Raw genomic sequence first — 13,352 nt, 5'->3', positions numbered from 1 at the left:
GCATTGCCTAGCAGATGTCTTCCCAAAAACGAATCTCCGACCCATCCTTTATCATGAAAAACCCAAAGCGAAAGAGATGTTTCTTTGACGCCATTAGGCCAGTCTAAAAATGTGAGTCGTCAGGTTTCCAATATACCTGAGACACCATCTTTTGACCTACATACTTGCTGCGAAACATGGTTTGTCAAACACCATCCTCAGTAAGAAGTTTGAACGACCATTTACTAAGTAGGCCCCCCTAAGGGGCCGCCACCTGAGCTTGTGGCTTTGTGGTGACCCACTCCGATAACTCCTTGCGCTAGTATTTTTTATATGCTCTGAAATAAATCTACATGTAGTTCTGCTGAAAACAACGTCAGTCCGGGTTAGCTTCATTCAAATCATGCAAATTAGACTCTAAAACAAGAGCAAAAGTGTTTGGAAAAGTCGATACTTTGGAAATGTATCAAGCACCTATTGAAAAGCAATGAGAATTCTTAAAGGGCTCCTCGGATGTCCGATGTGGGAAATCTTCAGCCAGACTCAGTCAATTTGAAGGAGCGGAGGAACGACTTATTGAACCAACTTCCGAGACTGACGAAAGAAGACGGGGAGCAGCTCGAGAACTGAGGAGCGTCCTCGATGCGAATACAGGTTCAGAGGGTACTGATAGTGTCCTGAACTGAGGGGGTTCTCACCACATCATCTCCCGTCCAGAAGAGCCGGACCGAGGATCCCCATGATGATTTACTGGTGGGCCAGGTTCGTCCGGCCCACATCGCCAAGACGGGTGCTTCTAAGGGCTTAGCCCGTACTACAAGATTTAGAATAAATGTTGATGCTGCTCTACGGCGGAATACGTCATTAGCAGCTGTGGCTGCGGTGTGTAGGGACCAAGAAGGGAATTATATTGGATCTTCAGCAATTACCCTTGTGGGAATATCAGACCCTACAACACTTGAAGCCTTTGCAGTCCGAGAAGCGCTGGCCCTTGCAGATGACCTCTACGAGCAAAGAATTTATGTTGCTTCAGATTGCAAGATTGTCATCGATGATATCAAGCATAAGAGTGCGGCAGTGTACGGCGCAATTATCCGAGAAATTTTAGATCATTCTAGCTTTTTTACTAATTGCTCTTTTAGTCATGAATTTAGGAGCTCGAATACCGAGGCTCACAATTTAGCGAAACATGCTCTCTCACTAGGGGTTGGCCGTCATGTCTGGCTAGGTAACCCCGGTGATCTTACTTTCGTCCTTATAAACATTGTGACGAGTTAAATAAAGGTTTCGCGAGATTGTCTCAAAAAAAATCTACCCCATGGTTACGTTAGATGTAACTGACCAATGTGTGAACTCTAGACCCCCTGTATCTATATAAGTTGAGGGGAAGGACTCGTAGACGTCACACAGTGATCTCATGGTAGATCAACCTGTAATTTGTACTTCCTCAAAATCAATACAATTAAAGCAGGGCGTATGGTATTATCTCTTTGAGAGAACCTGAACCTAGGTAAATTTATGTCCCATGTTACCAACACACCAAGGCTACCTATTCGGGACCTCCTACCCAAGATCTGCTGGATTTGACTCCATCACCCACCACTATCCAGCCATGCATAGGAAAAAAATCACCTCAACACGCTCCATTCTACTATGCTACATATTTTCCAACCATCCAATGATCAAACACAATAAATCACATGTATTTTTAGTTTTCATTGTCATATTGTTACTTTGAATATTCATGTTCCATGCAATCAAATCGCATGGAAATGTATTGCAAAACATTTCGCAACAACATGCAGGGTATCATCTAGTGGTTGTAAACTGCAGAGACGGAGCTATGTGTACGTGCGCGTGGGGGGGGGGGGGCATTGCCCCCTAGCCTTTGACCAAATTGAGAAGGAGCAGAATTAGGAGGGTGTAGGTTGGAAAATTAGATTTTGGCCCCACGAAACACTCATATTTTGCCTCCTCCAAGAAATTTCATCTAGCTCCACCAGTGCTAAACTGGGACCTAGTTTGTTTGAGATATGGCTTGGCCGGGTTCAGAATTTGTAAAATATGTTGTTGCTTGCGATTTGTCCAGCCATGCTATGTAATGGAACACACTGTGTTCCTTTAAAATAAATCCATCTGAATTGGGCGAGCTATGTTCTAATTGTACGTTGCGAGGTAAGTGCACATGAGGATTTTGTGCTTGTGGCTGTGTCTGAAAACCAAGAACACGGACGTCTGCTCCTGCAGGTTGACAGAGGCCATGACGAGCAAGCCGAACGGGTGACCCCGCCTAGAAAGACACAACTTTCTCCCTGCACAACTTCTGTGTGTCCAACAACCACTTGGGCTCGAAGATCTCGTCCCCTTCTAAGGCCGGGATGTGGAAGACGGCCTCCACGTCAACCTGTGCGCCCACACAAGTGACCTCGTTCACCCCATAGATGTTCACGTGCACTCCAACCAACTGACGGCCGACTCTTTTGCTCCTCAGTGTCTCTATCACCTCAATCAGCCATTGCAATAACTCTTCCTGTTGCCGTCCAGCGATACATTTCTTGGAACAGTCTGCATGCGCACATCATAGGCAAGTATATAAGTAGAGACCTTTTGCAGTACATCAAACGATCCAACCATGCATAGGAAACAAATCACCTCAACATGCTAACATTCACTAGAATTTCCATTCTACTATGCTACATAGTTTATAACTACCCAGTAATCAAATGCAATAAATCATATGTATTTTTATTTTTACTTATCATATTGTTACTTCAAATATTCATGTTCCATGCAATCAAATTGCATAGAAATGTATTGCAAAACATTCTGAACACTTGCTGGGTATCATCTAGTGACTTGAGAAGTGAAGCTACATGTACTTTGGGGGGGGGGGGGCATTGCCCCCTAGCCTTTGACGAAATTGTGAACAAAAAAAGTGAGGAGGGTTTAGGCTCGGAAAAAAATTAGTCTTTGGCTCCACCGTACATTCATCTTTTGCCTCCTCCCAAGAAATTCCATCTAGCTCTGCCAGTGCTAAACTAGGATCTAGTTTATGTGATATCTGGCTTGGCTAGGTTTCAGACTTTGTAAAAGACGTTGTTGCTGGCGTTTGTCCAGTCATATTATGTAATGGAACACATTGTGTTCCTTTTTTAAAAATCCATCTGAATTAGGGGAGCTGTGTTGTAGTGAGGTAAGTGCATATAAGGATTTCGTATTTTTGGTTGTGTCTGAACACCCTAAAGAACACACATGTGCGCTCACGTAGGTTGCCGGAGGCCATTACGAGAAACCTCGAACCGATCGACCCGCCTAGCATGGTCACACCTTTCTTGCCGCACGACCTTTGCGGTACTAGTAGCCACTTGGGTTCAAAGGTCTCGGCCTCTTCCAAGCCGGGATGTGGAAGAGGGCCTCCACGTTAGCCTTTGCGCCCGCGCCAATGATCTCTTTCATCCCATGAGTGTTCATGTGCACTCGATCCAACTGACGGCCGTCTCTTTTGCTCCTCGATGTCTCTATCTCTTCAATCGTCCATTGTCGTAGCTGCTTCCCATCACCGTCCAGCCACACCTTCCTTGGAACAGTCTACATGGGCACATCATAGGGAACTATATAAGTAGAGACCTTTTCCTGTACATCAAAGTAATTAGAGCCAAACATGAGCAACTGAACAAGGCTCCAAAGGGGTGAGGATCTGACCCTAGGTATAAACAGAAACAAATGGAAATAAAAATGAATATACATCAAGCTTGGGATAATAAAACTGAATATACATGACATGCTCCATGTGGTCCACATCCTCCTCCTCTCCTAGGGAGTCGACCATAAAAGGAGTGGAATCAATGGGTGATGCTGTATCTGCGAGGTCAATGCTAACACCTAATATTTCATTATCAAACAAATGTGTCAAGAAGGAAATATAACCTAACATATCAAACAACAAATCATAATTTTACCTAGAAGGCTTGTTTATTGGGCATGTGGGTTGACTTTTGGTATGTCGAGTATCCCTTTAACAACTCTTCTCTCTCAAGTGGTGGTGTATATGGTGGGCACTCCATCACAGGTACTTCGACTGTCGGTGATGGTCGTTGTTGTACTGCGCCTCCTATTTTACTAGTGTCTCGTGGGAGGAGAAGTACAACAGCGACCCCCTATGACAACAGTCAGATTCCTTCCTCAGGAACATCGATCTATCTCAATGGTAGCCCATTGGAATGAAAGTAAACCCTAAACGTAGAAGGCCTGCCTTCAACGACTTGATGCCATTTCACCATAACCATAATTGTTTCCATACATATATCATCAGTACTACCGCACAATTAAACGATTACATTGTTTGACAATACTAAGACAAAATTGTGCAATACCTAGATCATCACTATTACATAGATCAAAATTACACAATTAAACAATACCACGATAGACCGACACTACCACGGACAGGCTACTCTAATAGATCAAATAAACCATAAGGCCTAAGGAGCTTGATGGTTTCTGGGTCCGCTTCAAGCTTGTCCTCGGAGATGAGGTCGAACACCTATGGAGGTCCGACGGAGGGGTCGAACACCTATCATCGACAAAGTATCCCTCCCCATCGGGCTCATTGAAAGTCTTGTCGACTTACGCGGAATTATGGCATCCGTCTCAGCGTCCTCCTTCTTCCCCTGCTCCTTCTTCTTATTGTCCCAGAATTCAAGCTCCGCTGCCATGAGGTGCGGATTGGCCTCGACGTATTTAGCCATGCCAAATTCATCCATCTTGGACATGCGGTGCGCCTTCTCCTCTTTGCGGGAATACACCCGTAAGTAGAGGCAAGGAGCGCCACACACTTGACATCTTCGGGGAAGTTGAGGTAAACTGGGCACACCATACATGCAAGCCACCACGTCGTACGCGGAGTTCGGGGTATCGAATGTGCAGAGCCACAGCCGATCACTGATGCATGTGATCTCGGCAGCGTAGCGATGCGAATCCTAGAGTCGAACGCCACGAAACCTGCTCGTGGAAGGGATCGTGGCGCCATCCTCTTGCACGAACCCTTGCGACGACATTCTTGGTGTCAAACATGATTTTGCAACATTGAAGAATAAATGATGAATACCCAGCCCTATCACTTCCTCTCTTTAGTAGAAGGCTCACTTATTCAACATGTGGGTTGACTTTCAGTCATCAATGCTCCCTTCAACAACTCTCATATCTCAAATGGTGGTATATATGGTGGGGCACTCCCTGCCAGGGATTTCAACCGTCTGTGATGGTCGTTACTCCTGTCCCTTCCTGCGTTACCAAGGTCTCACAGAAAGGGATGAGGAGCAACGACCCCCTACGACAACAACTGGTATCATTCCTCTCAGAACGTCCCTCATCCCTCTTTGTTATTCCGACCATTGGTGATTGTCATCCTTCTCCTTCTCCCCTGCTTTACCAAGGGCTCAGAGGGGGAGAACGAGAAGGACCGACCCCTACAACAATGGTCTGTATCCTTCCTCTGAGAACATCTCTTACAAAGGGAGCACCATTGGACTGAAATTAAACACACACATATCGAATATCAGTGCTGACATGTGCCCCTAAACCCCTAACCTAGAAGACAACTCGACACCATTTCACCATAGTCCTAACCTAAACCCCAAACACGATCAAGCTATAGATCATTACTAAGCAGAACCATTTACCTGGAAAACAGTAGGAGCATACAAACTATACACATGAGCCTATCAACATGAGAAGAAAACTGTGAACTTGTATAAAATGCAAGCAATCTCTCATCTCACCGCCCTCCCACCCTTCCCCTATCAGAACCCTGCCCTCTTGTTCTCCTCCTTTCTCACAAACGGGAGCCGCCACTCCCAACTTTCTCAATTCTCCCCTGATCTATTTGTGCCTGACGCCCAACCCAATAGTTTTTATATAAGTTTTCTATCAGAAGCTATATCAATCATCGATCATAAAACAAATATAAAGATTACTAAGACACATATATATATAGCTAGATCCACACATATGCTTATACCAAAGTTATATAGAAATAAAGAAAAACAATATAGATATGGGATCGAGATCGATCAATGTTCTTGCTTCCTAGGTCAGTAGGTCAGGCGGTGACGGGATGACAATGACGTTTGGCGGCGGCGGCGGCTGCAGAAGGGTTGGCGGCCGACGGCACGGGAGTTAGGGGTCATTCCCGCGTGATAGGCTTGATGCTTCCCGCCTGATAGATAACCACTTCCCGGCTACCTTCATTCTGCCACGTGAGAGACAAGGAGGGCGCCTGCACGGTGGGAGGCGAAGAGGGCACTGCCACCGCCGGCGAGCTTGAGCAGGGCAGAGGGCTGCAACGGTAGTGGCGGCGAGCTCAATCGGGTGCGAAATTTGAAGAAGAAGGGGTCGAACGCATATGCAGCTGCGATCTATAACTCAAACGTAAGCTGAGTGTAAATACACAAACACTCGGCTTATAAGTGAGGCCAAGGGTTTTCTATTTAAGCACAAATATATTATTAAAAACATAAGACGAGCCATAAGCGCGCGCTCGGTTTTTATTTTTATATTTTTTCCATCAAAGAAAAAACCGTTAGGCGTGCCAACGACGGTCACGTGGTAAGAAACGTAGCCGAGAGCCTTATGTTTTTTTAGAAAAAGAGGATGACCTCCGGCTCTGTATCCGGACGATGCATACAGCCATTTTATTGATTATTCTTACAAGACCCGTATGTAAACCAAGTACTTCCTCCATTCCATAATTGATCTCGTTGATTAAATTTATGGTCAAAGTTGGACCTCAGAAAACGCGGGCGCACTATATTTTGGAATGGAAAGAGTACATTTAAATTTTATGCCAAAATTTTTGTGTAAGCCCAGATGCTTTTCTACGGCCTCTCGACTAACTAGTATGTAAGAGCACCTCCAACGGCCGCCCAACGCACGGCGCGTTAAAAATCAGTTTGCAGCGCGCTCATCGTCTGGTTTCGTGCGGTGGGCAGCGCTGGCTCCAGCAGCTGCGGTAAAATGCAGCGCGCACACTTAGTTTCAGCAGGCGCGCTAAAATGTAGCGCGCGCACTCTCACACGAACACTCTGGACTACGTTGCATAGATATTTTTAGCGATACATAGTTCATCATAGCATAGATAAAACGATACATAGAAATTTTACATAGTTCTATAGCATAGATAGATAAAACTACGGTGCAACTACAAAATAAAAACTACGGTGCAACTAAAACCTACTCCGAGTCGTCCTCATCATCATCATCCTCGCTGGTGTTGTCCGAGGTATCGAGCCAAATGTCCTCCCAACGAGGATCATCTGAGCCAAACAACGACCCCCCACCTGCTTCAGCGATCTCGCACTGCGATATGGCCAATGCCTTCCGCCAATGCCTGTCCGCCCGCTCCGCGCGGCGCCTTGCCGTCCTCTCCACCCAGAAGGCGCGCTCGTTGACGACGTCATCCGGGTGGCGCCGGCGCCACTCCGCCATGGCTCACTCGTTCTCCTCGGCGATGAGGAGGCGGCGCCGCCGCCGACGGTGCTCCGCACAATCCAGGTCTGTGATAAGACGAGGAGGAGGGGCGACGGCCTGCGCCTGCTCGCGTGTGCGCGGTCTCGAATGTGCCGAGGCCGAGCCGGACGTCACCTGACCTGATCTCGGCGTAGTACGCGTCGAAGGGGCGCTCGCGGACGCCGCGGTAGCCCGAAGTTCCTCGGTGGCGTGGCAACATGGTGGCGCGGTAGTGGCGGGGCGCTGAACGGCGAGGAAACAGCAAGAAAGAGGTGGCAGCGGCGAGGAGGCAGCGGAAATGCGCGCGTGTCAGTGTGGAGGAACGTGTGGCGAGCGACGCAATTTATAGGCACGCCGCAAGTGGTGCGCCAAATCTATCACGCGACCAACAGCTCTATCCAGCGTGCGCGCAAACATTTACTGCGCACACTTGTTTCTCGCCGCCCCTGAAGCGCGCGAAAATTTCCCGCGCGCTAAATGGGCTTTTTACCCCGCGCGCGTTTTTGGACGCAGTTGTTGGAGATGCTCTAAGCCGAGTTCACTTTTGTTACCATGTGTACTTTGATCGATACTCCATTTCTAGAACACGTGTTTTTACACTCAGCTAACACGCAGACGCACGGTAACTTGTGATTATTTCTTTGCAGTATGTAGTTTTTCTAACACAATACAGATGAAGACACTCGCACACATACGTTCACCACCTCTATGAAAGCAAGCATGCACAATCTATCCTCATGAGTATCTCGAAAGACTGAGCCGGCAAATTATATTGAGATTGACAAAGTTTTTTAGAAACATCTACTCTAAATGCATATCGCTGAAAGAATTAAAATAAATTCAGAAATATTGTGAGCTCTAGTGTCAGATTTGCCATTTAAATTTTGATGGAGTAAGAATACCATTGTCCTTCTAACTATCCGACTACAAGTAGTTGGTTCGGTCTCTACTGATATCTATCGATATCTACAGCAAAAAAACATTGCAAGTCACGGGAAAAGAAAAGTACTTAAGAGCATCTACAATCATGATGTGCAAATCTAGCCCCTAAAACACCCGCAGACGCATCTGAGCACGTCCACAGACACTGACCGGTCACGTCTTAAATATTTGATTCTACAACCGGACACCTTAAATTAGAAATCTCAAATCTATATTCTTAGATGCAACATGAAACCTAATTTGAACGGAGCTCACTCGGTTTTGCTGTGGCCATGTCTGGCGGCCGGCTACACTCCCTAAAGTGTTGGTTCGGTCGATGGTAAGGTAGAGTAGCACATGGGACACGCGCCGGCTCATGGAACTCAAGGCGCCGCCGTCTCCCATGCCCTACTCTTCTTTGTCGGAGTCCATAACCCAAACGGTGCCGGTGAACGTCAGATCGGTGATGGATCTGTCCTGGGACGAGCCGGTGATGTCCACCACAATGCGGATGCGGCGGCCGGACTGATGCACCATACGGGGCGCCGGAGAATGCGACTCTGCCTCGCCGACGTCCACCACCGTGAGGGCTGCCGCCGCCTCCCACGCCTGCTGCTTGGCACGGCGGGCACGCCGTGCCATGGTCTCGTCGGACGAGGCCCATTATGCGTGCCAATACTTGGCGCGTCAACGGAGGGGTTGCGCGCCCGCCACCTCGTCCGGACGCTAGAAGGACCCACCTCCTCCGGCGAGGCAGTGACGGCTGCCGTAAGGCATCATCCATGCGCCATTTGTGCGGACGCAATGGATTCCCGACGGAAGGAGTCCGAGCGCTGCCGTACACGGGCCTTCCTCCCAGGAGCGGCGGAGCGCAAGCCGGGCGGCCATCTCCTCCTCAGGCCGCGTGGAGGATGAGCTCGGGGTCGACGGATCTGGAGGTGAAGGATTCGGATCCGCCGCCACCATGCCGGAGACGGCTGGACAATGTCGGAGACGAGCTTGGGAGGTGGAAAGGTGTGGAGTGAAGTGGTTAGGGTTTGGTCCGGCAAGCAGATGGAGAAGAATATATGTGGGGTCGGGTGGGCCAGCGTGTGCCGGCTCCGACGTGACGGGATGCCCGAGCGCCCCTTATCTGCCCATATTTAGGCTGGATATGAAAGGTGCAGCTCAGTTCGAGCGTTTGAGACCCGTTTGAGCAGGCTGTTTGGGTTGAAAAATTATGACTGGTCAGTGACCGGTAGCGCGCCCGAAGGATTTGAGGAGGGTTTAGGGTGCTGTATAGATGCTCTAACGTACAGTGGATCCTCATGAACTTTCTAGCCATATCCATACATGCAAATATAACCTGAGATGCATCGAGCTAGGTAATCAGACAATTAGTGTGGCAAAAAAGATATCTACTAGTACTACTGTAAACAGGAGACGTAGAATTTCCCATGCAAACAAGCACTATTAGCCTCGAATCGAGGCTGCGATGATAAAACAGGAGCCTCGAACGCTCTGGCGAAACGCTGACTAACATATGATGACGCTGATCAGTTCCCGGCCGGTGGCGGTGGTGGCCCGGCGAGCTCGAGGCCGCCGAAGTCGTCCCATGCGCCGGTGGGGGCGAGCGCCCGGTCGCAGCCACCCCACGGCGCCGCGAGCCCGTCGTAGAGGTGGTCCATGGTCGCCGGTGTCCAGGGGAACCCGCCGAGCCCGAGATCGAACTGCGGCAGGAAGACGGGGCCGCCGTCGGTGAGGAACGGGAAGACTGGGAGCGGGTGGTCGGAGAGAAGGCGCGTCTCCTGGAGGTCCGGCTGCGGCGAGTCGGAGGAGGTCGTCTGGGGCTCAGCGGAGGGCCTGCGGCGCTTGCTGCTGCCGCCGCGGCGGCATGCCCCGCCGACGGGCACGTTGCGCAGCGTGCCGCCGTGCGTCCAGTAGCGGCGGCAGGTGCGGCAGTAGTGGCGCGGCTGCGCCCTGCTGTAGTTGTTGTAGTAGCACAGTGTCGCTGGAGCTGCACCGCGGGCACTCCAGCTTCTGCTGCTGGCTCTGGCCGTTCTTCTTGGTCACCGCGCCCTCCTGACAAGTTCACCAAGCGTCCGCATCAGTACTTACGTACATCGCTTGCCGGAGAGGACACAGAGTGAGCATGCAGTCACTGACCTGCGCTTGTGGAAGCTCAGTAGCGTCCGCGGAGCGCTTGGCGCCGGCGAGGAGCGAGGCGGAAGCTGGAGCCATCCTGTGCCGAGCGAACGGAGCAGCGCATGCCGTGTCCGACTCGGCCGGCTTAAAACGAGCTGCGGCCTGCGGGCGCGCGTGGTGATCACCAGCTAGCTAGCTCTTACCGAGCTACTCGTAGCTAGTGTACGTAGCTAGGTATGGAGAGGAAGGAGAGAGTGAGACGTAGCAGTCAGTCTGAGCTGGATGTGCGGCGGGGGTGGCAACCAGATGATGGAGCTGACGGATCGATCGACGGGAGCGGCTGGTCCTGGCCTATATATAGAACCGGCGCGGTGGCGGGGCCCGCGGATGACGCGGCAAGGATGCACGGCGGCGAAGGATGCTTCCTCCACCGTGCACGGTGCGCCTCCACCCGCGTACGTCGCCGTCGCGTTCTATATATGTCTGGCAGTCTGGCACGACAGGCGACGCAGACCCGACGGGCACGGCCATGCCTCTTGGTAGGAGTAGGACGGTTCCGTTCAGTTTACCAAGGAAACCGATCGTGCAGAGGAGGCTGGAGAGTTCTCGGCTCGTCTTCGACCGTCGTGTGGATGGAATCTTGCGAGTTGCCGCTAGCACCAATCATGCATGCACGCGCGCTCTCGCGGCTCTGTGCCGCGATACTGTGATCGACGTAACCCGGTGGATCAAGCTATATTCTGTATATACGTACGTGATCGATGGGCGCCAAGGCATCGTCTCATCGATATCCAGCGCCGCGACTGGGAGCTCACCGTGACAGCGGGCGCCGGCCGGACACGCGGTGAGACCGACGCATGCATCCAGTGTTTGTTTGGGGACGGACTCGAACTGGCGGGTGGTCGTCGTGTGCAGTGTGCTCTGCTCGTCGCGTCACCGTGAAGCGGCGCAGGGCCCGGCGGAGGTTGGCGAGCTGGGAGGCGAGAGAGAGGACAAATGGGGGACATGGCCGGTGCCGCTTTTTCTACGCGCCATGAGGGCGACGGAGCTGTCACCGTCGTGGGTTTTGTCTGTCGTCATTGCTGCGAGGTTAGTTTCATGGCTGGCCGATGCTAGGCGCAGAGGGCCGCCTGAGCGATTCTTCCGCGTCTGTCTCGTCGACGACATATACTGTGGCTCCTCTACTGCTCGATCGGCGTTGTCAAGAGTCGAGTCCTGTTTACTCTGCAGGTTGCGGAATCAGTTAATTTGGACGATTTCTTTCAGTTATTTTTTCCTCACGTCAAGGGTCAAGTCCTGATTATTTTTTTACATCTAAATCAAGTAAGATTTCCTCATGTCTAAATCGATGGTGTTACATAGTCGTGCGGCGTAATTTTCATTCTTTTATATTTTCTTTTAAGGCGAGGGCATTTACATACATGTATGCACACTCATCCCAACGAACGCCGCAGAATCTACTTCTTTGGAAAGAGACTTTCGAACTGCCGGGGGAGGGGGGGGGGGAGGGGCTTGCCCGGCTGCATAGAAGCCTACGGTCGTTGCCGCATGCCGTGGCACTTCGACGGCGAAGGTGGCGGTCGTTGTGACATGGACCTCGAGGGGGCGGTTGCGGTGGCGCTCAGGATGGCTACGCCAACGCATTCTGGATGAAACGCGACTCCGTGGTCGCTTTCATCTTCAACGAGGCTGCGACTGTGGCTAGATGCATCAATTCAGGCGACGACAGCAAGTGGCGATCGAACCAAAGTGGGGTAGGGGCTATGCGATAACGGCGGGCATATGTGGTGGTCAGCAGAGGTAAGGAGGACGGCGCCCGCATGGAAGCGGACGAGTGGGGAAAGAGGTGTCCGCATGAGGAAGGAAATATCCTGCTAAGATTAGGTTGTGAGAATCGCGATTCTGTTTACGATTCTACGATTGTATGATTCAAACTAACCCCTCTGATTTTATGATTTTCGTTCATAGAATGTATGTTTTTGCAATTCTGATAGTGAAGATTCTACAATTTGCGATATCATCGGAGCTCCGATTAGATTCAAAATCGCGATTTTGACAACCTTGGCTGAGAAATTGTTTTGGTTGCTCAAAATTGAGAGGCGGCAGTCGCGCCTTCTAAAATATTTGAGTACCTTATGCTTTTAAAGAGTTCAGCTAGGTCCACTTTAAGTCCTCGAACAAAAATCTTTTGAGAAATTAAGCCCTTTTAAGATTTCGGTTAGAATTCTTAAGAGAATCAAGTACTCCATCAGTTATCTCACACCATCTAATGAAATTCTACCCATGGTCCTGTATTTGCACCAATCTAGTCGTCCAGATTGGCCGGTACTTTTTTTGCATGGAGAGCGTGATTATCGTGTTGATGTATTTCTTCGCTGTCCAAAAAATGCAAAAGCCTGCAAATATTTTTACATATTACTTAGTATATATTAATCAATAAATGTTCAGTGTTTAACAAAACTAGGACAATGCTCGTACATTGCTACGTGATATAAACATTCTATAAATAAATGTCTATGATTTACTTACCCATATTAATGTGATTGTGTAAATAAATGCTTTCAAATTCTGTTTCTAATTTGTCTTATTGTTTGATAAGAAATTTGGTAAGTAAATTAAAATTGAATTGGTTCAAAATTATGGTGATTGATTAGCATAGGGGAAAGGTGCAGTCAGATATGGCGTGGTGGGAAAAAACCGGCTGGATTAAAAAAACGATAGAAGGGACGTAGTGGTGCGAGAACAGATTCTACTTATTTTTAAGTAATCTATATCTATACCTTTATACCTACTAATAAAGCAAGGTGTGTTTTGTTAATTTT

General features: G+C 49.4%; 1 pseudogene; it reads right to left on the bottom strand.

Annotated features, from left to right (window-relative positions):
- Positions 1-9,708: 9,708 nt before the first annotated feature.
- LOC125534511 lies at positions 9,709-10,830 on the bottom strand (annotated as a pseudogene).
- Positions 10,831-13,352: the final 2,522 nt, after the last annotated feature.

This window comes from Triticum urartu, chromosome 2 (genome assembly GCF_003073215.2).
Source record: "Triticum urartu cultivar G1812 chromosome 2, Tu2.1, whole genome shotgun sequence".
Classification (NCBI taxonomy): domain Eukaryota; kingdom Viridiplantae; phylum Streptophyta; class Magnoliopsida; order Poales; family Poaceae; genus Triticum; species Triticum urartu.
The sequence above is the reverse complement of the archived record's forward strand: the minus strand, read 5'-3'. Positions and strand labels throughout refer to the sequence as shown.